The sequence below is a fragment of the Charadrius vociferus genome, unplaced genomic scaffold (assembly GCF_000708025.1).
Source record: "Charadrius vociferus isolate BGI_N301 unplaced genomic scaffold, ASM70802v2 scaffold141, whole genome shotgun sequence".
NCBI lineage: Eukaryota > Metazoa > Chordata > Aves > Charadriiformes > Charadriidae > Charadrius > Charadrius vociferus.
The window spans coordinates 2,691,261-2,706,556 of NW_009647743.1; positions in this window are offsets into that span (position 1 = coordinate 2,691,261).

A 15,296-nucleotide genomic window follows, 5' to 3' on the forward strand; every position below is an offset into this window, starting at 1 on the left:
TAAGGTTGCCTGTGGCTTTATTTCTGCCCTTTGAGATATAATTGAATGATACCGTTTTCCTCCCCTTTATGTAAAAAACGTCTACGCAAACGGAAAGTTACAGTTGTGTCAAAAGGTCGCCGCGGCGAGTTTGTTAAATCTCATCAAATATCTTCCACGGAAGCATCGGTTCCAACATTAACAAAGACTACCAAGCACTTGGATGAGAGCGTGCTGCTTTTTCAAAAGGTCCGCAGCTCCGAGGAGATGTCTCTGCCATTTCAGAAGAGAGAGAGAGGTTCCATCTCCTGCCCTGGACACGATGTCTGCTTCTGGCTTTGGCATCCACGTGCAGCCCTGGCTGCGCAGAGACCGGCCAGTTAACGTCCAAGGCTCTCTGAAGAACCGAGCTGCCTTTTCACGCATCTCATGTGACCGGTCTTGGCGTTGTCTTAATGGCATTAGTAATGTTTTGATATATGATATGTGGCGATATACTTCCTATATAGTAGAAATAATAATGACGATATAATAAAGTGGGGAAAGATCTGTTTGGCAAGTGAAGCTAACTAAAATAATCTTACAAGCACTAAGAAGCCTCTGCAGGGTTATAGTGGAAACATGAATAAAATTAAAAGACACGCTCAGTGATATTTTCCTGGATGAGTCACTGAGAATGTGTGTGAATCGTAAGGGACTGGGATTATTGGGGGATATCCAGCTATTCATTTTGCCATGACTCTGAGACAGCTCACTCAATGCAAATGAAAGGCATGTTTGCCTCTGTGATGGCCTGTTACTGGCTTGATTTGCAAAAAGAGCTATAAATTATGTTGAAGAATGCCAAATGTATAGTTTTGTGATGTTAATGGTACATGAGGGAAAGAAGGGGAATGCAAGTCATTTAATTGCAAAAAAAAAAACCCTTTCGTCTGGTTTTCAGTTAGGCAAATATAGATGTAGTACACTTAAATTCTTCTGCTGCAAAATGCAAATGATTTTTAGCTGGCTGCCAAAGAAGGTTCCAATTATCAAGTCAGATTGAAAAAAAATGTCGCATTTCCTATTGCACAACCCGTTACGCTTGCGTTTCTCCAAACCTGCCTCAGCCGCACTTGCCGGGTAGTAGTAAAGGAGCTTGTCTGTAATTACAAAGGTGTTAATTTCAGCATTGCGTGTACTTTTTCTTTTTACTAGATTGGCATGAACATTTCACACTCTAGCGTGTGCTGTAATTGGAACAAACTGCAACACCTACTACTAAAAACTGAGCTCTTTGTAGCCATTGCTTGTCCCTTCCATTTAAAATTCCCTAGCCACACTTCTGCCTCCCAAGCTGCCTTTGAAGGCAGATTTATGTGTTTTAAGTACAATTCAAGCATATTGCAGGCACAGCAGGAGATTGTAAACAATCAGAGACTGAATTGGGGGAGTCCTCAGCATCTCAGTGTGGTAGAACCTGAGAAACACCTGCAGCTGAAGTGCTTACGCGTACCTTACGGATGGTGCAGCAGTGCCAGTAAACGTTATTAAGGAACATTGGGCAAAACACAAAGCAGTTTAACCAGCCTATATGGATGCTCTCTGTGCACATGAATCGTCATTGTGTTGGAGACAGGGTTTGACTGGCTTCCAGAAGATTCACTCACTTCCTTATCATCATCTTTATTTTATACGGCTGGCTTCACAAAAGGGTATCGCAAGGCAACACGGGAAAACAAACTTGGCTTTGATCTAAAATGGAGTGATTACATATGTATCTTGAAGGACTTCCACTTGGTCATCCTGTACTAAACACCTGTTAGAAAAATACTGGAGAGATATACACGTCGTGGTTGAACCCCAGCCAGCAGACAGGACCAGGCAGCTGCTCACGCAGTTCTTCCTCAGTGGGATGGGGGAGAGAATGGGAAGAGAAAAAGTGAGAAAACTCACGGGCTGAGACAAAGATGGTTCAATAGGCAGAGCAAAAGCCGCGCACACACCACAAGGGGTTCCTCCCCTGCTCCCCACGGCCGGCGGGGTTCAGCCATCCCCAGGACAGCCGGGCTCCATCACACCTAATGGTGACTGGGGCCGACCAACGCCATCGCTCCCAACGTCCCCCCTTCCTCCTTCTTCCCAGCGTTATATCCTGAGCGTGACATCCCAGGGTCCGGGACATCCCTGGGGTAAGTTGGGGTCGGCTGTCCCGGCCGTGTCCCCTCCCAGCTCCTCGTGCCCCCCAGCCCATGGCTGCTGGGGTGGGGTGAGGGGCAGAGAAGGCCTTGAGAGCCCCACACCGACCAAACCCACCAGTGCGCTCCCAACGGTGTTCCCATCCCAAACCCAAACCACCGCACTGCACCGGCTGCTGGCAACAACGTCAACTCCATCCCAGCCGAAACCACAATATACTATAAGGCTGATTTGCCTTGGTCCATCAGGTTCAAAATTATACACATCGTGTAACGAGAGATGGGAAAATGTTTATCTTTTTCTCGGGTCTCTCTGTGCAAAAGGACTTTTTGTCCTTTTGCATTTGCCTAGGACCGTGCTCCTACTAGAAGAGGAATCGATGCAAATTCTGGATACATCCTCAGTGTTAGGTGTTGACTGGACTAAACACCGTGGTCTTTGAACAGCAGTGGCCGCAGCAGCAAGCAGAGATATTTTCCCTTTTAAAAATCGTCTCAAGAAATAACTCTGCCTGAAGAGAAGGACCACTGTCAGCGGGCAGCTCCCGTTTCAGTAATATGCCCTAAGAGGGGCGTATTTGCTCTTAGTTTTCTTTCTGCCTCAGTGGCTCTTTGGCACAAGCTCTGCAGCAGGGCTATGCAATTTTTTAAGACTGCCGGCACGGCTTTCCCTTTCTGCTGAGAGAAGGAAGCCTGGATGTCTTGGGCTGGGGAAGGGAGCTGAGATCGAGCCTCCCACTTCCTGGGAAAGTGCCTTAATCGCTAACTAGCGGTCACTAATCATGCAAGCAGTGAAGGGTTACTCTTTTTCAAAATTATTTTATTTAGTGAAAGTGGCTCTGGTGCTCTGTTTTGTGCTAAACTCGTTGCTGCTGACAAAGTGTTTTGGGATTCCTCTGCCAACATGTAAGACACCCCCTCAAGGGACTTCCAGATGTCCCAAACTGTTTTAGAGATAGGCTCAATTTGACTAAGGTTATGATACATGTAGACACGAATAATAGCAAAACGTAGGATGTGTAATGATTAAGGTTGCTTGTTTTGGACAGGGAAACCTAATCTCTGCCTAAATTGCGTGCTAGACCCAAACGCTTTTCATGACTCATAAAGTCAGTGTTTGGCAAATGACTATGACCACTATTATTTATAGGGAAACACTGTTAAAGAAAGGCTGCTTTTCACTGGAGTAGCAGAGGGTCCTTCCTTCTGGACTTCAGGCAGCCGATAAAGTCAGGGGTAAAGTTTCTAATAAGAAAGTTTGACCCAAGGCAATGTTTCTTCCTGAACTCTCTGGATTTCTTCAGCTGTCCCTCAGTCTGATCCATAGGTCCTTCAGACTTAACCCAGCCCCTTTTCACAGAACGTGACCCTGAGTTTGTCTTTACTCTTCCAAAGACATGAGCTGCTGGAATCTTCCTACCGAAGAACTCCCAGAACAGAATCACTCTCACACGATTGCTGCTGCAGCTGGTTAAGCATGAAGAGATGAGCCCTTAAATCTCACACAGTACGACGAAACAGAAGGTGTTAAACTCAGCCTGATCTTTTTTGATTATCTTTTGCCTTAAGTATCATACAGGAAATGAGACAGATAGGCAATACCTCTGCCGGAGACTTCTAAAAGTCAAACTGTGAAACACGATATTCAAGTTTTTAAACAGGATTTTGCAGAACTGAACTTGTTCTGGTTATCCTTCCAAACGCCTAGCTGCATCCTCTGAAATCCTTCTGGGAAGACCGCAGAGAAGATCAAGAAATGTTGGCCATACCTGAAACCCTTCTTAAACGTTATACTATTCCGCAAAGCAGGGCATGTTTATCTGGGGCTGTGAACCTCAGGAAGGATATTGTAAGTGGTTGAGAATTTATAGTTTCCACAAAGGAGGAAAAATGTAATTTTTCAGTCTATCTATATCTGAGAAGTGAAACATGCAGAAGACATGTGACAGCATGCTCATTAGTTTAAAAAAAAGAAAATAAATAAATTAAATTAAACGACATGAAATTAAATTCAAAAATAAATTAAAAGAAAACAAAAACACCTAACGGGAAACAACTGTCTTGCCCTGCAAGTACGGCTTAAAAATATTTTTGTACTTCAAGGATGTTCGCAAAAATTTGTGAATTTTCATCAACAGCCTTCTACCCCATTTTAGCAGTGTGCACCCCAGCAGAAATCATTTACAATGTTGACATTTTCTCTTTTATCACCTCTAATTATAAAAAGTTTCTGCTGGCTTAACCATTATTTTTCTTCAGAGGCTGAAGGCTTGTGCGCCTTAATGGCAGTAAGTTTTCTCTCTCTCTCCCCGGTGGTGGTGTTTCAGAAGCAGTTTTGACACCAGTATTTACATACAGCGCTGAACGGCAGAGGTTGTGTGCCTTGCAAATGGAAGAAGTTGCTTTATGGCTATTCATAAACGACCTGTATGACTGATTCACGTGACAAATATGGTAATAAGCAATAATTGACAGCATTTTAGTGTTGATATATTGTTCCTGGTTTAACTTTGTTTTAATTTTCCCTCGCGATTAAAATTAGATTATGTCGAGTTCACATTCACATAGAAGATAAAAAGACCCAACAAGAAAAGGGTTTTGTTTTTCCTCCTTAAACCCCCTTAAACCTCATAGGTTAAGTCATGGAAACCTATAAAGCTCCTTTAGTGAAAACACATATACATTGCATGTTGCTGGATTTGTTGAGGTCATTTGATATGATCTATGTTCTGCAATGTGTGACTAGATCTCATACGGAGCTTGGAAACAGTAGGCTAAAATGAACATTTCAAACATTTTAAATGAACACTTTAAAAACAAATTAGGCACCAGAAGCATATATCTATAGCGCTATTTACCATTCCAGTTAGATATGAAGAATGGATATTTGAGAAAAAGTTCACATTAAATACCCTTTTCAGTAAGTTGACCGTTTATTCCACCTTTATTTTTTACCATTGTGTGGAATTTTGTCATAAAAACGCAGGCAAACTCTAGTTTGCAATATATGTGAGCTAATTAAAGGTAAATAATAGACAAAATCAGGAGGAATATTTAGTTACACAGAATTGAAAAATAGGGTGAATGTGAATGCTGTTTGGTATTAAATTACCCTCATCGTTTAAAAAACACCTGGATGGGTTCAAGAAGTAAAGTAAGGCTGAGCAAAATATGAATTAATGAATAACACATTTCCGTGATAGAATGTTTTTGACTACTATATAGACCTATAAATAAAACATGCTATGTGCATAGTTGGCACCCACCAATTGACTAATGTTAATGTAAGTAGACACAGATTTCTAGAGTCTTTTTATATAAAATGTGGCTAGTTTCTGCTTTTTATGCTATGTTAATGAATGCCAGCGAAACTATCGGCTGTATTTTAACTTTTTGTTTACTTCGTCAGGCTCATGCTGAGAGAGCAGTAAGTGCCATTCCCATAGCGTAGGGCTTACCACATGTACTTAAAAGGTCCATACTTACGCAATTAATCACATTTTAAAAATGATTTGCTTTCCCACATTGAAGACAATAGGCCTTTGTTATATTTAACAGCTTACGCACAAAAGAAATGCACTAGCTGCTAAAATACTATAATCGCATAGCATTGGCTACAATAAATCGCTAGGTTTTAATATGTCTGGACTGCAACAGGCTCTTGATTATCTAAGATGGTGGAGGAGAATTTCCCACTGCAAGAAGAGAGTGGGGAATTTAGCAGCAATTTTTGTGGGGAAGTAAATCCATTGGAAAGCTCAGCTGAGAGGTTACAGGGAAGAAAATTAGTCGCTGGCAGTGGAGGAAACCGAATTGTCCCAAATGTTTCAGCGTCAGCAGCAAAGAAAAACTCCACCTAAAAAACAGAACAATGACGGAAAGCAAGACGACTGAATCAAGATGTACAACAGGTTGTGTAGGACAGTAATAAATAAGTGGTAAAGGTAACCGAGTTTCTTTTTATTTGGGGCAGCAGCTTAGGAGGGGAGCTGGGATAGAGAGTCTGGAGGGATTCTGGGCTTGTTAGTGTTTCATGGCGGGAGATGAGGACAAACATAGGCTGAATTCGTCCCATACTGAGGAGGAAAAGCATCATCCGCACCTCTCTTCCCGAAAAGGCAGAGAAGCAGGAGGAGACGGCGGGGCTGTTCCAAGTGCAGTCGAAGCAGGGCAGAGACCTCACCTTTGCCTCGAACAGCGAGAAACACGAAGGATACTCCAGCAAAGCAGCAGCTCCCTGCGTAGCCAAGCCTGAGGAAAGGTTGTATTGTATCTCTCCTATGGAGAAAGGCTGAGGGACTTGGGTCTCTTTAGTCTAGAGAAAAGAAGATTGAGGGGGGATCTTATTAATACTTACAAATACTTAATGGGAGGATGCCAGGGGGATGGGAGCAGTCTTTTTTCAGTGGCGCCCAGTGATAGGACGAGGGGTAATGGGCATAAACTTGAACATAGGAAGTTCCATCTTAACATGAGAAGGAACTTCTTTACTTTGAGGGTAGTGGAGCACTGGAACAGGCTGCCCAGAGAGGTGGTGGAGTCTCCCACTCTGGAGACATTCAAAACCCGCCTGGACGCTGTCCTGTGCAACGTGAATTAGTTGGCTTAACAGTGGTAGGCTAGCGAGAAACTCTAACTGAAATGGTCCCATTAATCATAGGAAAGAGCTCCATGAACCCTCAGAAAAAAAGCCAGAGATAGGTGACAACATGGAAATAGTTCTATTTGCATTTCAGACAAAACATGTTTGCTCTTTTACATAAAGTGTGGGACCTCTGCCGGAGTATACTGCTTTTGATATTGTCCTGGAGCTGGTGCTTTACAAGGGACGCAGGAGGAAAGGCATAACTTTCTGCAGCAGCTGCAGTTCCAAGTGATGCTGGAACCTACTTTCACCTCATCTGCAGGAGCCGATACGAGCACAGCGTATGACACTGTCAGTGCAGACAGTAAAAATATTCTCACCCAAAGCATTAAAGCTCTGAGATATTTTAATTATATTAGATGTGCGCATGTTCAAATGAACTCAAGCTGTCGGCTTTCCACCGGCTACAGGATCGATTGCTCATATTTGGAAAAACACAGGAGGCTGTCACTGATTACTCAGGCATGTTCGTGCAGCATCTTTTTTTTTTTTTGCTGTAACCTGCGACAACAATGCCCCATAGAATGAATCCTAAACCTTCAAATGAAAAGGGATAATGCAGCTTCCAGGCTAACACACCAACTCCATCCATGGGTGAAATTTTAGGCATGTTACAATTAAGTGTATGAACAGCCAGTCAGATGATGCTGAGAGTAGCCAATTTACCACCTTTGCATAATGTCCAGGAAAAAATAAATGGCAGGAATCACAGGTTGATAAGTAGGATTGACAGCAGTTAGTTTCCCTTACAAATAAAAAACGCTGCAAACTTTCCTCAAAACCTCTACTAACAGCATTAGATGACCTTCCACATTAGATGAGAAGGAGGGAGCTTAGCTTCTGAGAAAAGAAGAAACGGTAAGGCAGAAGGCCGAGGAGACTAAATGGACTACCACAGAAGTGCACAATACGTGAAATAGTATTTTTAAAGATATCTGGGACCACATCCGAAAAAAAAGCCCTGGGGTCCCTGGCCTCTAAAGTGGGATTCTGATACACAAATTCTGATATACAAAATGTAGGGAGAAGAGGAAACCTCTCTGGAGGACAGGTATGAGTCCTACCCCTCATATGGCTGTATGTAAATGGTTATGTCTATGTGGGACTTTCACTGTACGGAAGGCTTTCTTGCAAAGAAAGAGAGACTTGACAAATGGAGCAGGTCCCAGGCTTTTCTTTTAAAGCTCTAACATGTTTTATCCAATCACTAGTTAATGTGAATTGTGAGAAAAGACACTGGAAGTGCTTCTCTCCATTGTAGGTAACAGACCCAGTGGACACTTCCTCATATCCGCACTATTAATTTGTCTCAGGACTGGGTCATTTTACCTTATTTTCTCCACAATCAGGTAACGTATCATCAATTCCAACAGCGGAGAATGGTCCTGCCCACCTTACCTTGAGTCTTGTAGTGAGAAAACTCTCAGCATGTTGGAAAATGGGTGTTTGGATCTTCTCAGCCCCACAAACTTGGGTCTCCCTTATTCTTACAACCTACTATATACCTATTAAATACCTTTTATATTCAAGGTAGCCACCTACCTTATCACTCTTCTGCCATTGCAACCGTCTCTTGTGAGGAGCCGTTTTGTCCCCTTGCGGGTGGCATGCAGCCCGAGATGTTTGCTCCACTCACCCCCTTTGGAGGTTTTCTGGGTGCTCCCTCACCTTGCCAGCCTGGCACAGCTCCAGGCATGCTGTACTCGCTGCCCAAAGGTGGGTTACAGGGTGGCAGTGACCGCGGCGCCCAAAGACAGGGTGGCAGCGGGTGACCTGGCACTGGCAGGGTAAAGCAGCCCTTTCGCCGGCATCGTGGGGCATTGCCGGGACGGCGAGGGACCAAGGACGCGCCGCTAAACCCAAGAAATACTATGGCAGACTGAATACGAGCTCCTAAAACATCTTGGCAGAAAAGTTGTTTTCTTCCTTCTGCAGTGGCAAGCCATCTACTGCACGTATTTGGAATCCTGTGCGAGCAAATGTGGTCAGAATTTGGGTTTGGCTGGTTTTTCTGCCCTGTGTAAGTGAGAGGTAAGACTGAACGGCACAGCAATATTCTTTGAAAGGTTCCCGTGAATTTACTACGAAAGCGCACTCCGAAGGGTTATGAGGACTTTGGGATCCATTGCAGCACTGTTCAGAGTGACCCTTCCCATTATTTTATGGAACATATGGACCTGGCTGTCAATTTTAATAGGGAAGACAACTTTGTTTAACACAGAAATGTATCTTTAATAGCCAAACCTGTAGCTGTGAGCATTCTGTAAAAGTTTCAGGCAGAGACATTTGTGGAAATGCACTCAGAAAGATCTAAAATCCTGGAAAGGACTGAACATCAAGCAAATTTTTAACTTTATAAACTCTCCATGTCTTCATGGATTTCCTGATACCATGGGACATTGGAGTAATACCGTAACACAAAGGGATTCGGTCAGTACCTATAAAGAGAGGGGTTCTTTTTACTTTACTTTATTGATTGAAGGATGGGATGGGGAGGCAGGACTTTGAGAATTCTATTCTCATCTCTGCTGCCCGTTTATTGTGCAACTGCCCAAGCCGCAGCCACGTTAGAAAGCCTTGGCAGTGCAGCCCCATCGTCGCACTCTGAAAACCCCGCGCTCCCAGTACAGCCCAGCAGCCACCCAGGCAGATTCAGCGCTGCCTCCTCATTCTCCATCCAGTCTTGTGTGGTCACCAGGGCAAACACTGCTCTTGGAGCCGCAAGAAGCTTCTGTATCTGCAGGTCCCAAGTGGCTGACAGAGTTTATTTTCTTTTTTAATTTAGTGGGGGCTGGCAGCCGTGGAGGCTACTTTCACCTGGGTCAAGCCCTTAATGATGCAGGGAGTAATACGGGACTGATTAGAAGCCATCGCCCAGAATTCACACCCAGTTTATTGGTGGTGGTGAAGCCCTCACAGAGCAGTAAACACAAAGTCTAGTCTGCTGTTTAGGTTCCCCACCAGCTGCATCAAATAGGCCATCAAATTAGTTTGATTTTTCCCCCATCATTTTACGGTGATTACTTCCTGGAAAGCATTATCTTCAATAGGATCTACACCCACTATTTTAGATGAGTTTTCATATTTGTTACTGACTGCTCACGAATGCATTTGCATTTAACAGTGGGCCATCAGTATGATTTATTAACAGTCCAATAACGTAGGATCAGTATTTTAGTTTACTTTGTTTGTTGTATGTTTGGTTTCTTTATTACACTTTGGTAATGCTGCAATAAAGAAAGCATCCTGGTGCTTTTTCTATTTGTTTTATTAAACCTCTTTGCTGCAGGGTATTTGGCAGTTGTCATGTAGGTTCCCTTTTAATATACCAGCTGTACTTCATGCTTATTCATTTCCTCTATCCTTAAATGTTCCTCAATAAACTAAACAAACTACTTATTAGAAGTAACTTATAATGTAAAATCTGTATGCTCCCTTCAGTGCATCAGAAGCTGCTACACCTTTGTTTGCTTTCTGATGACAAAATTACAAGTTTTATAAACACTGTAAACGTGTTTTTCAAAACATCGAAATGTACATTGCTACGTATGCAAATACTGCAGCGGCATTTGCTTGTTTGGAGCAGACAGACTAAATATTTTGCAGCTCTTCACCATACTGTTCTTTCCTTATTTTCAGCACTATTTACATGCAATAAGTATCATATATAGCTGCTACATGGATAAACACTTATGAAATAATTTTTAATAGACTTGGATAAAGTAATTTTCCCCTGAATTTCATTTTCTAGCTGGTGGTAGCAACTCCTGTATGCAACAATTTTGAGTCCAAATATCACTTACAATAAAACTCCTTTTGTTCCGAAAAGAGGTGTAAAATTCCTCTGATGCAAATTAGCCCGGCCTTTATATTTGTAGGGAGCGTATATGCGCTGCGTACGGTATTTCGCACGAGTGGTATTACGATATGGGTAAGATATTCATGAAATTAAGGGAGCAATCCTCATTATAATATTATTTCCTTAACATTTGGGGCTCGTTCTAGGAAAAGCATGACATAGTAGCCTCTGCAGAGGCTGAGCTTTAGGCCACACGTACACTGCTAACGGCCACCTGAGCCTGTGCCTCTCCTGACGAAGTGCCCTCAGGCCTCACCTCGCAGGCCTGGGTGGCACCTTTGACCTTCCCCAAATATACCCACATGGGCACTATATAAAGTCCTTGGAACATCCTCAGCGGCATGTTGTTTGGCAGGCCCATCAAACACAACCCACAGACGTTTACAAAGGACATGGCCTGGCACAGGCTATTTTTGCCACTACCTTCTAGCAACAGGATGGGACGTTCCAAACCCTTTGCCCAAGTGAGTATACAGACAGCTTGAAGTCACCCAAAGCACTGGAACCATCCTGAAGTCACCCAAAGCACTGGACGAGGTAGACTTCAAAGCTGGCCCCTGGCTCTCAAGCCTGTCCAGCAGAACTCTGCAACTCTAAAGCTCTTCAAGCAAACCACGACTGGGTCTCTTTTGAAGCCACAAGCTTTGAACAGAATCATAGAATCGTCTAGGTTGGAAGGGACCTTTAAGATCATCAAGTCCAACCATCAGCACAACACTGCCAGAACCACCACTAACCCATGTCCCTCAGCACCACAGCTACACATCTTTTAAACACCTCCAGGGATGGTGACTCCACCACTGCCCTGGGCAGCCTCTTTCAGTGCTGGACAACCCTTTCTGTGAAAAAATTCTCCTAATATCCATCTTAAACCTCCCCTGGTGCAACTTGAGGATGTTTCCTCTTGTTCTATCACCTGTTACTGGGAGAAGACACTAACACCCTCTCACTACAACTTCCTTTCAGGGAGCTGTAGAGAGCCATAATGTCTCCCCTGAGTCTCCTTTTCTCCAGGCTGAACACCCCCAGGTCCCTCAGCCGCTCCTCACCAGACGTGTGCTCCAGACCCCTCACCAGCTCCGTTGCCCTTCTCTGGACATGCTCCAGAACCTCAATGTCTTTCTCGTAGTGAGGGGCCTGGGGTGGGAAGGTCAGAAATTATCTGTTTCTCATACCTGCGTCTAGGCTAAATTCAGGTGAGTCAAATGTGGTTGAGCATCTTTCTCTCCAATCAGCTTTCTCTTCTTCTCCAGGATTACACATTACACTCCAAAGCCAGAAATTGGTGACAGCTTGGCCTAGTTGGGTCTAAGGAGCTTCTTTCTCTGCCCTTTCCTCAGGAAATTATGTGTCTTACAAGGTAGCTGGGGAAGTTAGCTACAGCAGGTGATTCAAATTTGAAATGGGGAGTTCTGTTAGACTCACCTGCATTACTAGATGTCATACTTAATTATGCTAAAGTAAGAGGGTTCTTTTTTCTTTTCTTTTCTTTTCTTTTCTTTTCTTTTCTTTTCTTTTCTTTTCTTTTCTTTTCTTTTCTTTTCTTTTCTTTTCCTTTCCTTTTCCTTTCCTTTTTTTCTTTTCTTTTCTTTTCCTTTCCTTTTCCTTTCCTTTTCCTTTCCTTTTCCTTTCCTTTTCCTTTCCTTTTCTTTTCTTTTCTCTTTTCCTTTCCCTTCCCTTCCCTTCTTTTAATTTTTTCTCTTTTTCCCAAATACTTCTGCTTTGTGGAAGGCCAAAATCAAAGAAAGCAGTTTCTACATGTGACCTGAAAATAATGACTCCTCGAGTTGCTCTTCCTTCCTGGAAAAAGGAATTTTGTTGTCTCGGGCAGTCTGCCAGGAAAGACCAAGCTCCAGTCTATTGAAAACATCACCAAGGACAGGGAAAGCTCAATTGCTGAGAGACACAGAGGGAGAGCATGGAGAGGGAGGCTGCAGCTCGGAGAGGTAAGGTGGCCTCTTCAGCATCTTGGATCCATTTCCTCAAGAGTCTTAAATAGAATGAAGACGACTTTAAATATTCAATTGTGTGCCAATGAAGACAGCTGAAAATGAGGATGATGTGTACTACGATCTGTTTCGGTGAGTGGGAGACAGAGGAAAGAGGGAGGCATGGGATTAGGCTGCCATTGGGCCGGGGACTGTTCATTCTATAGCCTTGTTTGGGGTCTTTTTTAGGGGAAACTCTAATGTATTTGTTTTAAGTATTTACGACAAAGAAGTTGCAGAACGATAATGAATATCCCTGTGTACTCATGTTATAACAATCTAGTATATTTTTTGTTTAAAATAATTGCTCTTCAGTTGCTTCTAGCCAGAATGGAATGATGATCAATGAGTTACTTTGCCAATCATTTAATAAACATTCTCAACCCAACCTTAAATGAATAAATGACTAGTGAAATGACTGGAGCAAATGTCATCAATCAATCTCATATACCCAATATGTAAGCTGTTTCAATGGAGTGAAACATATGGTTGTAGTTTAAAAAGAAAATCCTTTGGAAAACTTCGTACAACGTTGCTTAAATCGAAGCTAATCTTTGACATAATCCAATATGAAGAGAGTGAGAGAGATTTGTTTCCTTCCGATGTGATTATGGAGTTTAGCTTTGAAAGAGTCTTTTCCAAATATTTTATAAGTCACAGCAAAGTACTGTGGTGCAAAAAAAACAAAGCTGCAAAAAAAAAGAATTAAATAACGTGTAACAATTGTTAAGGTTAACAGAGTTAGTGTGATCAAAAAACTATCACCTAGGAAGCACCTCACTGCCAGGACAGGAGTGGGAATGGGTGGGACTGTGCAAGATACTCTGCCCTCTCTCCAAAAGTGCTTGCCAGCGGAGCTGGCTGAGTGAATCTACCTCACTGCCCATGGCACTCACTGGAGAAGGCAAGAAAACCAAGTGGAAGAGCACAATTGGAAGACCCACATTGGCTTTTGAGACACAACTGTGATTGTCTTTTTCCAGGCAGATCACCACATGCTGTCCTCATGCAAAATTTCTTCGTGTTAAGTAAAAGCATCAGCGTGAGCTTTTCCTCAGCTGTTGGGCAACGGAAAATATTTTTCACGAGCGTCTGAACTCCCTTCTACTCTCAAACTCCATAGCTCAGTAGAATGAAACGTGGGAAATAGTTTTAAATGTAGGTATTTCTTTTGTCTTTGTTTAGAAGTGGAAGGAGACCAAAATTAGAACTGAAATATATAAATATGGATATGAAAACTGCCGTCATGTGATGTATGATGTGCTCTGAAAATGACCAATATTTATATGCACTCTACTGAGAGTTATGCATCAAAGTTGACGCGGAAATTTCCTTTACTATCAAAGGGAATGTTTTTTAGGATACAACCTCATAAAAAGACCCATGCTTTCTTTTTAGGTTGCTATTCTTGTTTTTATCATAACATTTCTTGGGTATTTTCCCATCTATATATATCCTATACCGATAATCTAAACAGCAGACCGATTTAAGTAGCTTAAATAAAAACCTCCGTTATAAGAACAGAATATAATAATGAATATATAATTTAAGCGCTTTTGTGGAAAGAGTAAAGCAAAGGTATTGTCACTAAAAATTCCTATGGGGTGCTCCTGCTCCACGTTCTCATCTCGCTGTTGACAATGTTTAGTGTATTGAACAGCAAACGGAAAATTGTCACCAGTTTTAGTTCTGCAAGATTTAGTGCTGTAGTGAAACAAAGAGCAAAGCTGATTTGACTAAAAGCAAAGGTGACTTCATCATAGCAGATCAGTGAAATCCTAAACAGCAAATAGGGTTGTTTTTAAATCTTCAACATTACTACAGGCCACAGTTAGTTCCCTTAGCAAAAAGGGATTTAGTTCCTAAGTGACTCGAAAATAAGATAGGCACATACCTAGATGACTCAGGCTTCATCTATCAAAATCAATCAACATCACTTTTAAAGAATACCTGATTAATTTTTAATCTGGCAGTAGCTGTCTGGAAGAGTGTTCTGTTCTCCCTGCCTCCACACAGTAACAATAAAGTAATAGTTTTACTTTTAATAAATCAAATATTCCTCAGCAGACCAAACAGATAATAAATCCTCTTAAATATAGCTATTTTAAAATGTGTAAATTTGAGAAACACACAAACAAAACAAAAAAATAAAAGAAAAGGGAAAAATTCTGGTACTTCTAAATTCATAGAACTGTGAAAAGCAATATAATTCACGTGTTAATTTACAGGTTTAGTTCCTGTCTCACATTATGCCACATTAGACCCAAACTCTCAGTTGCTTGGGGTCTCAGATTCTAGCTTGTCACACAGAAACTGAATATACAGCTTTCTCACAAACAAGATTAACATGCAGGTCAGATCGCTTTAGTGGAATACAAATACTTGTGAATGTCCTAAATGCTTGAACTGCTTTGGTGAACTTTGGAAAGCTCTGGAAGTCATGATTAATGTCTAATCGGAGTCGTTGGAAAGGGAAAACCGAAACCCGCAGGCTATATTCAGAACCTTCTGGCGTTCCCCAGGTTGGGAATGCCATGGTAATTGTTGCTTGCCTAAGTGAAGAACCTTCTCAGGAGTGTTTGGGAACGGGGCTGTCTGCCACAGCTAATAACTCACTCGGTATCTACCCCTCCAGAACCGTAATGCTC